Source organism: Hyperolius riggenbachi, chromosome 1 (assembly GCF_040937935.1).
Source record: "Hyperolius riggenbachi isolate aHypRig1 chromosome 1, aHypRig1.pri, whole genome shotgun sequence".
Classification (NCBI taxonomy): domain Eukaryota; kingdom Metazoa; phylum Chordata; class Amphibia; order Anura; family Hyperoliidae; genus Hyperolius; species Hyperolius riggenbachi.
The window spans coordinates 671911194-671927016 of NC_090646.1; the positions used below are offsets into that span (position 1 = coordinate 671911194).

Genomic DNA, 15823 nt, shown 5'->3' on the forward strand with positions numbered 1-15823 from the left:
GGCCATTACGTTGCACTTCATCAATCAATTTTTCAATAAAATTCCCTGCTGAAATGTATGCAACAATTGATGTGCTGTGTATGGTACAAATTGATCACAATCAGATATGATCAGAGAGGGATCGATCTGATAGCCAGAAGTCAGGTGGGTGGAGGAGAGGGTGAGAGAGTAAAGGTGCGTACACAGGCACTACCGCTGGCAACGACGGGTCCTTCAGACCCTCCCGCTGGGCGGATCGTTCAGAAACAGTCTTATCAGTCCACCGACAGTGCGTACACACGTGCTACTGTTGGCTAAACGTCCGCCCAGTGGGAGGGTCTGGCGGACCCACCGTTGCCGGCGGTAGTGCGTGTGTATGCACCTTTAAGAGTACACTCCCTGACAGACATTTTCTGACCTCTGCCCAGATCATGAGATCATGCAGTCATTGTTTTGAGAAACATTTAGGGAAATTTAAAATGAACTCATTGTTTTCTTTTGAATCTCAGATCTGACCTGTTTGCTACATACAGCGGGGGAAGGGCAGAGGTAATAAAGTCTCTTATCTGGCCATACATGGTAAGGACCAGAGTTCACGCCTGTATCTATGGCTCTGTGATAAGCAGTTACCTCTGGCTTCCTGGTTGTCACTCTGCATGCAAGAGGCTCATCACTCAGGTAAGAGCGACTGTCTTTCTTCTACAGCTTACTGATCGTTATTTGCTACATCAGATCGGGTATATAGCATGTGTGCAGAGGGGGCTTCAATACCCCGCACTGCCTCCAATTCCATCTACCAATGTGATCTTCTGCCAATGCTGGACACACACATGCAGATGTCATTGGACAATCAATAAATTATTGCATCTATGCTATACCGAACAATAACCCGAAAAACAATCAATTTATAGCGACCATTTTCCAGTTGAAGTTATTCAGAGCCTGAAAAGTTTAGTCGTTTTTAATAAATTAGTCATTTTTTTTTAGCACAATCGAAAAAGATGTGTGTACTCCCATGTGCAGCTGTCCTGTAATTATACAAACTGTTTGTACTGAGATCTGTGGTCCCAGGTGTGACACCGCTGGCTGCATGCTTGTCCCAGGTGTGACACCGCTGGCTGCATGCTTGTCCCAGGTGTGACACCGCTGGCTGCATGCTTGTTCCAGGTGTGACTCTGCTGGCTGCATGCTTGTTCCAGGTGTGACTCCGCTGGCTGCATGCTTGTTCCAGGTGTGACACCGCTGGCTGCATGCCTGTTCCAGGTGTGACTCCACTGGCTGCATGCTTGTTCCAGGTGTGACTCTGCTGGCTGCATGCTTGTTCCAGGTGTGACTCTGCTGGCTGCATGCTTGTTCCAGGTGTGACTCCACTGGCTGCATGCTTGTTCCAGGTGTGACTCCGCTGGCTGCATGCTTGTTCCAGGTGTGACTCCGCTGGCTGCATGCTTGTTCCAGGTGTGACTCCTCTGGCTGCATGCTTGTTCCAGGTGTGACTGCACTGGCTGCTTGCTTGTTCCAGGTGTGACACCGCTGGCTGCATGCCTGTTCCAGGTGTGACTCCACTGGCTGCATGCTTGTTCCAGGTGTGACTCTGCTGGCTGCATGCTTGTTCCAGGTGTGACTCTGCTGGCTGCATGCTTGTTCCAGGTGTGACTCCACTGGCTGCATGCTTGTTCCAGGTGTGACTCCACTGGCTGCATGCTTGTTCCAGGTGTGACTCCACTGGCTGCATGCTTGTTCCAGGTGTGACTCCACTGGCTGCATGCTTGTTCCAGGTGTGACTCCGCTGGCCACATGCTTGTTCCAGGTGTGACTCTGCTGGCTGCATGCTTGTTCCAGGTGTGACACCGCTGGCTGCATGCTTGTTCCAGGTGTGACTCTGCTGGCTGCATGCTTGTTCCAGGTGTGACTCTGCTGGCTGCATGCTTGTTCCAGGTGTGACTCCACTGGCTGTATGCTTGTTCCAGGTGCGACACCGCTAGCCGCATGCTTGTTCCAGGTGTGACACCGCTAGCCGCATGCTTGTTCCAGGTGTGACTCCACTGGCCGCATGCTTGTTCCAGGTGTGACTCCGCTGGCCGCATGCTTGTTCCAGGTGTGACACCGCTGGCCGCATGCTTGTTCCAGGTGTGACTCCACTGGCCGCATGCTGGTTCCAGGTGTGACTCCGCTGGCTGCATGCTTGTTCCAGGTGTGACTCCGCTGGCTGCATGCTGGTTCCAGGTGTGACACTGCTGGCCACATGCTTGTTCCAGGTGTGACTCTGCTGGCCGCATGCTTGTTCCAGGTGTGACTCCGCTGGCCGCATGCTTGTTCCAGGTGTGACTCCGCTGGCCGCATGCTTGTTCCAGGTGTGACACCGCTGGCCGCATGCTTGTTCCAGGTGTGACTCCACTGGCCGCATGCTGGTTCCAGGTGTGACTCCGCTGGCTGCATGCTTGTTCCAGGTGTGACTCCGCTGGCTGCATGCTTGTTCCAGGTGTGACTCCGCTGGCTGCATGCTTGTTCCAGGTGTGACTCCGCTGGCCACATGCTTGTTCCAGGTGTGACTCCGCTGGCCGCATGCTTGTTCCAGGCCTGACTCCGCTGGCCGCATGCTTGTTCCAGGTGTGACTCCGCTGGCCGCATGCTTGTTCCAGGCGTGACTCCGCTGGCTGCATGCTTGTTCCAGGTGTGACACTGCTGGCCGCATGCTGGTTCCAGGGGTGACTTCGCTGGCTGCATGCTTGTTCCAGGTGTGACTCTGCTGGCTGCATGCTTGTTCCAGGTGTGACTCCGCTGGCCGCATGCTTGTTCCAGGTGTGACTCCGCTGGCCGCATGCTTGTTCGAGGTGTGACTCCGCTGGCCGCATGCTTGTTCCAGATGTGACCCCACTAGCTGTATGCAAACATAGAAACACCCTATATTCCTTCGGCTTAATATTTATTTTATGATGAAATAGTTTTGTCCTTTGAAGAGGTCACCTCTCTCTCAGCCATTCCTGCAGGTCTCTTGTCCACAGACACACAGCATGGACGGTGGAACGTGTGCATGTAATGGTGCCTGTATTATAAATACTGTACATACAGTGCATGTCTTTATTCCCTACCTTCTTCCTCTAGTCAGGGCCGGTGCTTCCATAGAGGTAACACAGGCATTTACCCGGGGCTCTGTGTGCTTTAGATGCCCCAAGTCAGGGCTTGCAGAGGTTAGTGTTGGGCGAACACCTGGATGTTCGGGTTCGGGCCGAACAGGCCGAACATGGGCCAGATGTTCGGCATGTTCGGCCCGAACGCCGAACTCAATGGAAGTCAATGGGACCCCCGAACATGCCCATTTTGGGGGCCCTATGGGGTCGCAGGCATAAGGGGGGAGCATGCCCCGATCGCGGGGGGGTCGGAAATTCCCCCCACCCCCTCCGCTAGCGCTCCCCCCTCTGCCCGCTTCCCCATAAAAAAAGTTTGAGGCAAGTTAAATAGTACTTGGTGGCTGGCCTGGCACTGGCAGTGGAGTGAGGAGGAGGAGGAGTCCGAGTAGCAGAGTGACGCGTTGAGGCCGGGCAGCGGGCGGTTCAGCGGTAGTACCCTTGTGGTACTTCCGCCCTTTCTCTGACCTCACGTCCTCTACGTGATGACGCATACGAGGGTACGCGTGACGCGTACCCTCGTATGCAGAGGACGTGAGGTCAGAGAAAGGGCGGAAGTACCACAAGGGTACTACCGCTGAACCGCCCGCTGCCTGGCCTCAACGCGTCACTCTGCTACTCGGACTCCTCCTCCTCCTCACTCCACTGCCAGCGCCAGCCACCAAGTACTATTTAACTTGCCTTAAACTTTTGTATGGGGAAGCGGGCAGAGGGGGGAGCGCTAGCGGAGGGGGTGGGGGGAATTTCCGACCCCCCCCCCGTGATCGGGGCATGCTCCCCCCTTATGCCTGCGACCCCATAGGGGGGCCGTATTGCGGCATGTTCGGGCGAACAGGGCCCTGTTCGGCCGAACAGGGGCCCTGTTCGGCCCTGTTCGGCGGCCATTCAGTAGTTCGGGACGAACCCGAACTTAAAAGGCCGAACACCATCAGGTGTTCGGCCGAACTCGAACATCACCCGAACAGGGTGATGTTCTGCAGAACCCGAACAGTGGCGAACACTGTTCGCCCAACACTAGCAGAGGTCACTCTAACTTTACAGTCAGTATGGGAATAAAACATATTTATTTTTGCTTAGGACCGAGTTACACTTAAAACTGCCTCCCCCCCCCCCCATTACAGTCACTGCTAAAAGTGAAATGCAAGTTTCTCCACCTGCAACACAGAAAGGCTATATCACAGCGGCCTTACCAAGTGTCCATACTTGTCTTATGGGGACAATACTGTAGTGAGGGATGAATTAAGGACTGTGACCCAGGAGTGTACATGGAAACAAGGCGGGAATTTGGGTGGTGGGTAACACCAAATAATAGATTGTTGCCAATATTCTACTATCCCCTTCCCTATCCTATCTCTCACTGCTACCTATGCCTAATAGAGATGTTGCGAACATCAAATTTTGGGTTTGCGAACAGCGAACGCTAACTTCCGCAAATGTTCACAAACAGGCGAATCTGGTGAACTGCCATAGATTTCAATGGGCAGGCACATTTTAAAACCTACAAAGACAGTTTCTGGCCACAAAAATGATTAAAAGGTTGTTTCAAGGGGTGTAACATCTGGACTGTGGCATGCCAGAGGGGGATCCATGCTAAAAGTCCCACCCAAAATTACGGAGTTGACGCCAAGTCGGGTTTTAATCCCTAAAGGGCAGAAATCCCATTATGCACAGCTCTGGGTGTCAGTGGGCTGTGGAATGTCACACACAGAGAGATACAATAGTACTATCAGATTACAGTGACATAATAATGCACTGGAGTGGTTCTGTGTCTGCAAGTTAATGTAGCAACAGCAGTAGTGTGCACACAGCTCTGGGTGTCAGTGGGCTGTGGAGTGTCTCACACACAAAAACACAGGAGGCTGATGTGCTAGGTGTTTGGGATGCTTTCACAGCAAGTGAGAAACAAGAACACAGGCCTAGCTAATGCTTTCCCTACCTATCTGCAGCAAGTCTGACCCTGCTCTCACTAAGAACTTGTGCACACTATGAGCGTTTGCAGATTTTTTTAAGCCCTGGAGATTTTTAAAATCGCTCTGAAATAGTTTGTGCCATGATTTCCTATGAGAGTGTTCACATATGAGCATTTCGATTGCTTTCCAATCGCAAAAGCGCTGCCTGTTCCATTTTCTGAACATTTTGGCTATAATGGAAGGTATAGGGAAATCGCTTGAAAAAGCGCTTTGTATTGCGATTTCCCAAGCGCTCCTATGAATAAATACATTTTATTTATTCATTTTCGCCTACAAGACTTCACTTCCTGACTGACATCAGGAAGTGAAAAAAATCATCGCTGAGCAAAAGCGTTTAGAAAAGCGCTTTTCTAAGCGCAAATCGCAAGGAAAAGTTCTTCAAAAATTACTGTATACATCGCTCAGCGCTTGCGATAGTGCCGGTGATTTATAATGTGAACAAGGCCTTACAGTCAGCAGCCAGCAGAGAATGAATCCAATATGGCCACCGCAACTGCTTCTTGATAAGGGGTGGGGAGGCACAGGAGGGGGTGCTAGCTTATTGGCTGCAATGTGTCTGCTGACTATGAGGTACAGGGGTCAAAGTTTAGCTCAATGATGATGTTAAGGGGCGGGTCAAACACGCCAAATGTTTGCTGTTAGCTGTGAATGCGAACAGCAGTAATTCTGGCCATCTCTAATTCCTAACACTGACTCGCCCACGCTTAAGACTAAGCTCCCCCACTTACACCTAACACTGACCCCTCACCGACACCTAACTCTAACCTCTCCCCTACTTACACCTAACGCTAGCCTGCCCCCTACCTACGCCTAAAAGTATCCCAGCCCACCTACGCCTAACACTTACCTCTCCCCTACTTATGCCTAATGTTAGCCTGCCCCTTACCTACACCTATACAAACCCCCCTACCCAGGGTCGGACTGGGACACTAAGGGCCCACCAAGGAAGTTTCAGCCTGGGCCCCCCTTCCCGATCCCCACTCCTCCTTCAATCTGGCTGGCGGCAGATACCCCCACAAAATGCAATCTGGCTGGCGGCAGATAACCCCACAAAATGCAATCTGGCTGGCGGCAGATACCCCCACAAAATGCAATCTGGCTGGCGGCAGATAACCCCACAAAATGCAATCTGGCTGGCAGCAGATACCCCCACAAAATTCAATCTGGCTGGCAGCAGATACCCCCACAAAATTCAATCTGGCTGGCGGCAGATAACCCCATAAAATGCAATCTGGCTGGCGGCAGATACCCCCACAAAATGCAATCTGGCTGGCGGCAGATACCCCCACAAAATGCAATCTGGCTGGCGGCAGATACCCCCACAAAATGCAATCTGGCTGGCGGCAGATACCCCCACAAAATGCAATCTGGCTGGCGGCAGATACCCCCACAAAATGCAATCTGGCTGGCGGCAGATAACCCCACAAAATGCAATCTGGCTGGCGGCAGATACCCCCACAAAATGCAATCTGGCTGGCGGCAGATAACCCCACAAAATGCAATCTGGCTGGCGGCAGATACCCCCACAAAATGCAATCTGGCTGGCGGCAGATACCCCCACAAAATTCAATCTGGCTGGCGGCAGATAACCCCATAAAATGCAATCTGGCTGGCGGCAGATAACCCCACAAAGGCAGGTCCCAGTTAGTGGGGGCCCCCAGAGCTGAGGAGGGGGGCACAGCGCAGGAAGGGGGAAAATTGTGCACAGAGCGGCAGGGAGAGGAGGAAGCCCCCCCTTACCTAGGGGCCCCCCCCATTCCACGCTCCCCCCCTGGCCAGTGCAGGAGACAGAGACCAGCCTAGCGGCATGCAGCGCTATCGCTCCTCTGAGCATGCCGATTCCTCGCTGCTGCCGCTGGCTGGCTGCAATTTTGGAGGGAGGGGGGAGCGCAGAAGGGGGACCCCTAGGTGAGGGGGGGTGTCACGGACGGTTGCGGGGCCGCAGGCGCGTCCTGGAACCGCCCGTGAAGAAAAAGCAATCGCACTCGATTCCCTGCATCGATTGCGCTTCAAATCGGTACAATCTGGGTTGAGTGTGTAGGGACAGCTGAAGTCCTTTTCTTAGCAAAGAGAGAGCACCATCCTCAAGGCTGGATGGCTCTTTTGATATGCTAATAAGCCTGAGCCTAATCTGCCCCAGAGAGTCCCTGGCTTCAAGCTGTGCTGATGGCCCATCCATCAGGTATAAGGTGACAAGCACCATGGCAGAAGCAATCTAGTTGGGCTAAAAGCCAGACCCACTGGCTCATTCCCAGCAGGGGAGGCGACACCTCGCTGGCTGCTCCAAACTTCAAAGAGCCTTTGCCTGGGAATAACCTGAGTCTCATAGCATATCCATAACTTCCCAGATCTGTCATATTTCTGGGGTTCCTGAGATGGCAGCTTCGCCAAACGTGGGGGAAGTGTAGCATGAGCCCCGGTGCTGGTTCTGAGGAAGTTTCAGAACATTCTGAGGTAAGGACTGCCAGTTAGGCAGTTTGAAAATGCCCTGATGATACCACAGGGGTCCCACCCCTCATGTCTGGTATCAGGGCGCTGGGTAAATCGAGACAGACCTGAAAATGTTAATAAATCTGCCCTGACCTGTACGGTTCGGTGAGATAGAGCCCATATATGGGTAGATATGATTTCTAGCCCCCAGGATAAGGGGAGGGCTCATCTCATCTTCTAAGGGGGTGTATGGCTCCCCGCCCTCACTCCCTCCTACTGAAGCAGGGGCATAAGAATGGCTGAGGACCCAAACTCAGTGTCCTCCACACTGAAACATCTTGAACTCATCAGATGCCAGCTTGAGGATATGCTGGCATCCACCTGGTCTGAACTCTGAACTCAAATTGAAACCCAGAACTCTGTTTTCCCACAAAAAGGACATCTTTCCAGGAACTAAGTATTTTTCTCCCTTCTTTTATTTTTTATACTGGCTATTACTGTCTTAATAATTGTGATTTTAATAATTGTCTGTATATATTAATTATTTATATTGCGTGAATAAACGACTTTCTCCAAGTCATTCACTGTCCGCTACCCTGCTTATCAGCACACACACAGAACTGATCCCGGGTCTCTGAAGATACGCTACTGTTTGTTTGTTGTTGGCTAGACAGAATACCGTGTGTTTAACCGTTTTATTCGCAGGACTAGTCAGTCAGTTAGTGGGCTCCACGGTCCCATGGTAACCGCGGTGGTGGCAGTTTACTCTGAACCAGTAGGTGACGTTGTTATTACCCGTGTCTCACAGGCTCCCTTCTGAGTTGTCTGCGGCTAATTCTTAACGGTTCCTGCGCATTGACTGCGACCAGAGTTCGCACGATCTGTGCGCTGGCACCGTTTAGAAGGCTAAGTGCGGTCAGCCACTAGGGCTCCTGTGACAGTGTTAGGCAGCGGTTGGGACCTGTGTTGTGCTGAAAGTATCTACGATAGCGCTAGCGCTATCGAGAAACGAACTAATTCGTTGGTGTAGCTGGAAGGCAATATATTTTTTATATATACAAAGAGACTGTGTAGCCAGTACCCCTCCCCAAAAGTTTTATTTTATTTGGCGTGGAAATGTCCGGGAACTACAAGAAAATGTGCCTGGCGGACCTGCAAAATCTTTGCCAAGAGAGAGGCATTGATGTCGGCCGCAAGAAACAAGGGGACCTGGTAACGGAATTGTTTCAATGGGATACCCAGCAACTGCGGGAGCCGGGGGTGTCCGCTGAAGTGGATACCAGCCCATCTGACCCAAGTCAAGGGGAACCAGAGACTGAAGATTCTGCGCATACGGAGGTTGAGCATCCTGCGGGCCCTGCTGCAACAGTTACGCAGGAGAATGTCAGTGTGGACCCCAATCCCAGAGTTTCTGAAAGTACTCGCCTGGAACCGGCCAGTACTGGACTGTCCGTTTGTACTGATCCGCTAATGCAGCAGGCATTACAAAAGCTGATGGACACTGACCTGGACAAGTACCTGCAGTACATGCGTGAGGAGCGCCAAATGCGGGAGGAACGGGAGCGGCAAGCCGCAGAACGCCACGCGGAGAGGGATGCCGCTGAGCGGGAACGCCAACGACAGCATGAGCTAAACATGGCAAAAGTGCAACAGCCAGCCGGAGTTCACCTCCCAGCCTCCCTGCTGAAGGAGCTGCACCACCCGTAAGTGCAAAATTTAAATTTGCTAATATCGAAAAAGACACAGACATTGACTTGTTTTTGCGGTCTTTTGAAAAAGCATGCCGTCAGTATCGTCTGTCCCAAGACCAGTGGGCCAGACATCTGACACCTTTGCTGCGCTACAAAGCGCTTGATGCCTTCGCAGAATTGCCTGCGGAGAAGGATAATGATTATGCTGCTATAAAAGACGCTATCATTACTAAGTACCAGCTGACGCCAGAAGCCTATCGGAAAAAGTTCAGGGCCTGGCAGAAAAAGCCTTCTGATTCGTACCGAGATGTGGCCAGCAGCTTGCTCACCACACTCCGCCAGTGGACACTAGGCCTCACCAAAGGGTCTTATGATGTCCTGGAGGACTTGATAGTCCTGGAACAATTTCTGAACATTTGCCCTGCTGATGTACGCCAGTTTGTGCTAGAACCAGGGCCGGATTTCAGCCAAGCCAACATAGGCCTTGGCCTAGGGCGCCTGAATCTGGAAGGGCAATTTGTGGGCAGTAGAATAGTACTGTCATTTTCAGCCTCGCAGTGGCCGGCCTTTAGCTGGACAGAGTATACTCCTGCTGGTGTGCAGCAAACCAGACCCGATCCACGGCCGCCCTGCTTATAGACTTGCTGCAAATAGCTGCGGGCGGCCACGGATGGCTGGGACTGGCAGACAGGATGTAAGCAGCAGGGAGTGACGGGGCTGCAGGCAGCTCACAATGACGTCTATGCCTGTCGCTCCCTGAGTCCTCCTCTCTCTCTTGTACGGAGCTGTGTGTTGTGCAGCCACGCCCCCTTCCTCTCCGTGCTGCTTGTCACACATACAGCCGGGAGATTCAAGCCATGGAGAACTGCTATTAGCCCTAAACAAGAGGAAGACTTCACTGGCAAGTAAATGGCAACGAAGCAATTACAAAGAGATCTGCAGGGAGATCTGCAATAAAGATAAGGTAATGGGGGCTGCTGCTGATTATTTACTTGTCTTTCTTTCCCTACAAACTACTATGCCACGTGGAAATAAAATCGTATTGCTAAGAGTTAAAGTTAATAGCAATGATAAATTTCTATTTTTGATAAACGTTCTAGTTGATAAATGAAATGTTTTGACAATTGTGATTAAAAAAGTTCATATTATCTATATTTGTACACTTTCCTCATCATACCCTTTTTGTCTGTCATTTCATCTCCCCTCTCTACCATATAGTGCTCTTTCCCCCTCTGTTTTATATCCTATCTTGCAGTGTGTAATGCTGGGCATACACAGCTCGATTTTGCCGCTCGATAGATTCCCCGCTTGATTCTGCAGCCGATTCTCTTATCTTCTGCTCTTTTTTTTTTAATCTTTTTCCATTGTCCTCAATGCAGAATCGAGCGGCGAAACGATCGGACGGGAGATCGGACGCGTCAGAAATTATGTATCGAGCCAGCTAAATGACTCAGAATCGAGCCGTGTATGCCCAGCATAACACCTCCCATAGTCATGTCATTGGCCGTCCTCAAAGGCGCTCACAATCTAATCATACCATAGTCATAGTCTACTGCCCTACCATATTAGTATTATGTATTTATATAGCACTGACATCTTCTGCAGCACTGTAATGAGTACATAGTCATGTCACTGACTGTCCTCAGAGGAGCTCACAATCTAATCCTACCATAGTCATAGTCTAATGTCCTACCATATTATTATTATGTATTTATATAGCACTGACATCTCCTGCAGCACATTACAGAGTACATAGTCATGTCACTGACTGTCCTCAGAGGAGCTCACACTCTAATCCTACCATAGTCATAGTCTAATGTCCCACCATATTATTATTATGTATTTATATAGCACTGACATCTTCTGCAGCACTGTAATGAGTACATAGTCATGTAACTGACTGTCCTCAGAGGAGCTCACACTCTAATCCTGCCATAGTCATAGTCTAATGTCCTACCATAATATTATTATGTATTTATATAGCACTGACATCTCCTGCAGCACATTACAGAGTACATAGTCATGTCACTGACTGTCCTCAGAGGAGCTCACAATCTAATCCTACCATAGTCATAGTGTAATGTCCTACCATATTATTATTATGTATTTATATAGCACTGACATATTCTGCAGCACTGTACAGAGTACATAGTCATGTCACTGACTGTCCTCAGAAGAGCTCACACTCTAAGCCTACCATAGTCATAGTCTAATATCCTCCTGATCTATTAGTATCCCTAACCACTCCCCCTTCCCCTTTGTGGATAATGCTATCTTAACACCACTGTTGCCATGGGGCGGCTGGAGATTGTGGGCCTAGGGTGGTAAAAAGTACAAATCCGGCCCTGGCTAGAACGCAGGCCGGCTTCAGCAACTGTCGCTGCAGACCTTGCTGAGACTTTTGCAACTACCTGGGTGGCTGATACCCGCAGAACTGCCCCATCCAGCTGGAGAGGAGGTCAGCCCAATACCTCGGCAGACCCTCCTGCCCCTGTGAGCCGTCCGCCACAGAGGCCACCCAGCGCAGCTGCTGCACCCAGGCCTGCAGCGCCTGGAGAGGTCACCTGTCACTACTGCCGCCAGCCCGGACACATGAAATTCGACTCCGGAGCGGAGACAGACACCACCAGCACCTGGATCATCTACAGCACCTGCACCTCACCCACAGCAGAGGCAACCCGCCAGCGAACCACAGCCTGGATCATCAGATTTTGTCCTGTTTGCCCGCGGAAAGGAAATCCGCGACCGAACCGACCAGCAACAACTTGTTAGAGTGAACGGCAAAGTTGTCACCGGATTTCGAGACACCGGAGCTGACATCACGTTAGTTCACTCACACCTTGTGCCAAAGGAGAGCATCAGCTCCAGCCGATCCCTTGCCCTTACTGGAGTAGAGGGCACCCTTTTTCACATAGCCCACGCGACAGTGAAGCTGGATTGGGGATTAGGAATCCAAGAAAGGGTTGTTGGGGTTATGAAGGATCTCCCAGTCCCTGTGTTGCTGGGGACTGATTTGGGCAAGCTTGTGTCCTACTATGAACCTGCCACGACCGCCTTGTCGCTCACGGAAGGAGACGGACTCTCCACCCACCACCAGGTACTTTATACACTTGGGGGAGCACCAGGGGGAGGCGGGTTGAATGTGCCCAGTTCAAGGGTACCAGGTTCAATAGTGCCTGCTTCAAAGGCACCTGAGTTTGATGTACAGACTGTCTGTTGTGATGATGCTGTAACTGTACATGAGTTTACTGTACAACCTGTCTGTAATGAAAAAATGTCTATACCTGTCAATGTCATTACTGCATGCAATGATGATTTGAGTAATGTCCGTCTGTGCCATTCTGACAGTGTACCTGTGCTAGCAGTACCGCGCAGCTGCACTGCTCAGACCCCGAGCTCAGAACAGGTGGAGGGGGTTCCGGCCTCCTCCCCCTCCTCTGACCGCAGGGATGAGACCTTTCAGCCGCTGGCCTCGTGTGACATGAGCCAGTTGGCTGAAACTAACAGCGCCGTATTCTCAGCCGCACTACAACGTGACCCAAGCCTGGAGGTGCTCAGGCAGCAAGCCGCTGAGCCCCTCGCAGACGGGGCCGCTTTCAAGGTGTACTGGGAAGGTGGGAGACTGTACAGTGAGTCTGTACAGCCCCCTACAGGTAGATCCCACGCGAATACCAAATGGCTTGTGGTCCCGAGTGCGTTCAGGGGACATGTGCTGAAATCTGCACATGGTAATCCTCTGACAGGGCACTCAGGGGTCCGCAGGACACTTGCCGGTATTCGGAAACAGTTTTATTGGCCCCGGATGAACAGGGATGTAGCAAACTACTGCAGAGCATGTGCCGTCTGTCAGGAGCTGGGAAGGTCCAGGGATCCCCGCGGGGTTCCCTTAGGTCCACAGCCACTTAGCAGGGGAACCCTGCGTGGGCTGGCTGTTGACCTAACCAACCCACTGCCCGTTGTCAGCAGTCCCGGCAGACACCACGTCCGACTGCAGTGGCGCAAACGCCCTGTCCAGAACGGTCCATGTCGGGTCAACCCTGAGGGTAGCAGACCGCGCCCGGTCCAGGGGAACCGAGCCACAGGCTCCAATAGGTTTTCCCGCCGCACCGGCAACCCGAGACCCGTCAGCCAGGTTGGCCGACACGCAGCGGGCAGCCGACCCCAGAACGCCAACGGGGAACTAGATCAGATCTCGCAGGTTAGCGGCAACGACACACATCTTGCTGATGAATGTCTATCTGCCTTCTCCCCAGGGAGGGCTGTCACGGACGGTTGCGGGGCCGCAGGCGCGTCCTGGAACCGCCCGTGAAGAAAAAGCAATCGCACTCGATTCCCTGCATCGATTGCGCTTCAAATCGGTACAATCTGGGTTGAGTGTGTAGGGACAGCTGAAGTCCTTTTCTTAGCAAAGAGAGAGCACCATCCTCAAGGCTGGATGGCTCTTTTGATATGCTAATGAGCCTGAGCCTAATCTGCCCCAGAGAGTCCCTGGCTTCAAGCTGTGCTGATGGCCCATCCATCAGGTATAAGGTGACAAGCACCATGGCAGAAGCAATCTAGTTGGGCTAAAAGCCAGACCCACTGGCTCATTCCCAGCAGGGGAGGCGACACATCGCTGGCTGCTCCAAACTTCAAAGAGCCTTTGCCTGGGAATAACCTGAGTCTCATAGCATATCCATAACTTCCCAGATCTGTCATATTTCTGGGGTTCCTGAGATGGCAGCTTCGCCAAACGTGGGGGAAGTGTAGCATGAGCCCCGGTGCTGGTTCTGAGGAAGTTTCAGAACATTCTGAGGTAAGGACTGCCAGTTAGGCAGTTTGAAAATGCCCTGATGATACCACAGGGGTCCCACCCCTCATGTCTGGTATCAGGGCGCTGGGTAAATCGAGACAGACCTGAAAATGTTAATAAACCTGCCCTGACCTGTACGGTTCGGTGAGATAGAGCCCATATATGGGTAGATATGATTTCTAGCCCCCAGGATAAGGGGAGGGCTCATCTCATCTTCTAAGGGGGTGTATGGCTCCCCGCCCTCACTCCCTCCTACTGAAGCAGGGGCATAAGAATGGCTGAGGACCCAAACTCAGTGTCCTCCACACTGAAACATCTTGAACTCATCAGATGCCAGCTTGAGGATATGCTGGCATCCACCTGGTCTGAACTCTGAACTCAAATTGAAACCCAGAACTCTGTTTTCCCACAAAAAGGACATCTTTCCAGGAACTAAGTATTTTTCTCCCTTCTTTTATTTTTTATACTGGCTATTACTGTCTTAATAATTGTGATTTTAATAATTGTCTGTATATATTAATTATTTATATTGCGTGAATAAACGACTTTCTCCAAGTCATTCACTGTCCGCTACCCTGCTTATCAGCACACACACAGAACTGATCCCGGGTCTCTGAAGATACGCTACTGTTTGTTTGTTGTTGGCTAGACAGAATACCGTGTGTTTAACCGTTTTATTCGCAGGACTAGTCAGTCAGTTAGTGGGCTCCACGGTCCCATGGTAACCGCGGTGGTGGCAGTTTACTCTGAACCAGTAGGTGACGTTGTTATTACCCGTGTCTCACAGGCTCCCTTCTGAGTTGTCTGCGGCTAATTCTTAACGGTTCCTGCGCATTGACTGCGACCAGAGTTCGCACGATCTGTGCGCTGGCACCGTTTAGAAGGCTCAGTGCGGTCAGCCACTAGGGCTCCTGTGACAGGGGGGGAGACTTCCCTCCCCGCCACTCTGTACACAATTTCCCCCCTTCCTGCGCTATGCCCACCTCCTCAGCTCTGGGGGGCCCCCAGGAGGCAGGGCGGCCGGGGCCCACCAATGCAACCATCGGTGGTTCGGTGGATCAGTCCGAGCCTGCCCCTACCTATGCCTAACACTACAGTTCCCCTTACCTACACTCAACACTAACTATTAATCTCCTCAATGTTTGGCTACACTATAGCCCAGCACCCAAAGCGAACTATGTGCCTCCTGTAGCCAATCCCTGATGCTAAAAGCCCTGGTGCTTGGCTATAATATGTATACCATTGCCGATCATGTGCCCGCTGTAGCTGAATCCCAGTGCCCAATGTATAGCCGAGTGCCTGACAGCCAAACCACTAAAGTTGAACAGCACTTGGCAGTGTTATAGCCAGGCACCCATTATGGGTAAAATTGCAGAATCAGACTATACCATAGCCAAACGCCAGCTACAATCTTGGTGCCACCATAACTGCATATTGTATTGCAGCCTGTGGTGCCGTCTAAATTGCCAGAAACATGAGGCGCCCATTCCTGAGAGTTGAGGAAAACCTCTGAACAAGCAAAAGGAAAAAAAAAAAACACGTCATGGGGTATTATTCTTAACCCCCCTGGCAGTATGTTTATTTCCAGATTTTAGGGTCTTTTCTGAACGTTTCAGACCCTAAAATCAGGAAAAAAAATCATGCTGCCAGAATGCCAGCAGCAGCCCCAGCACTTACTTGCCTCCCTGGGCTCCAGCGCTGCAATTTTCCCTCCGTCCTCTGGGTGGCGCTGTAAGTCTGTAGTGAGATCACTGACGGCGATCTCACCAGAGTGATTCAGAGCCTCCATGGAGAGGAAGTAGAATGGCTGCCAGAGTCTGGATCCCCCAGGAGGAG

The 15823-nt window shown here is 51.6% G+C and overlaps 1 protein-coding gene across 1 annotated transcript in view; it reads left to right on the forward strand.

The window, feature by feature from the left end:
* The first annotated feature begins 641 nt into the window (after positions 1 to 641).
* LOC137532512 (NACHT, LRR and PYD domains-containing protein 12-like) overlaps positions 642 to 15823 on the forward strand; it is a 124298-nt gene continuing 109116 nt past the window's right edge. The window contains exon 1 of the mRNA XM_068253087.1: positions 642 to 657. The gene's annotated coding sequence lies outside the window, so the exon portion shown is untranslated. The remainder of the gene's footprint in view (positions 658 to 15823) is intronic.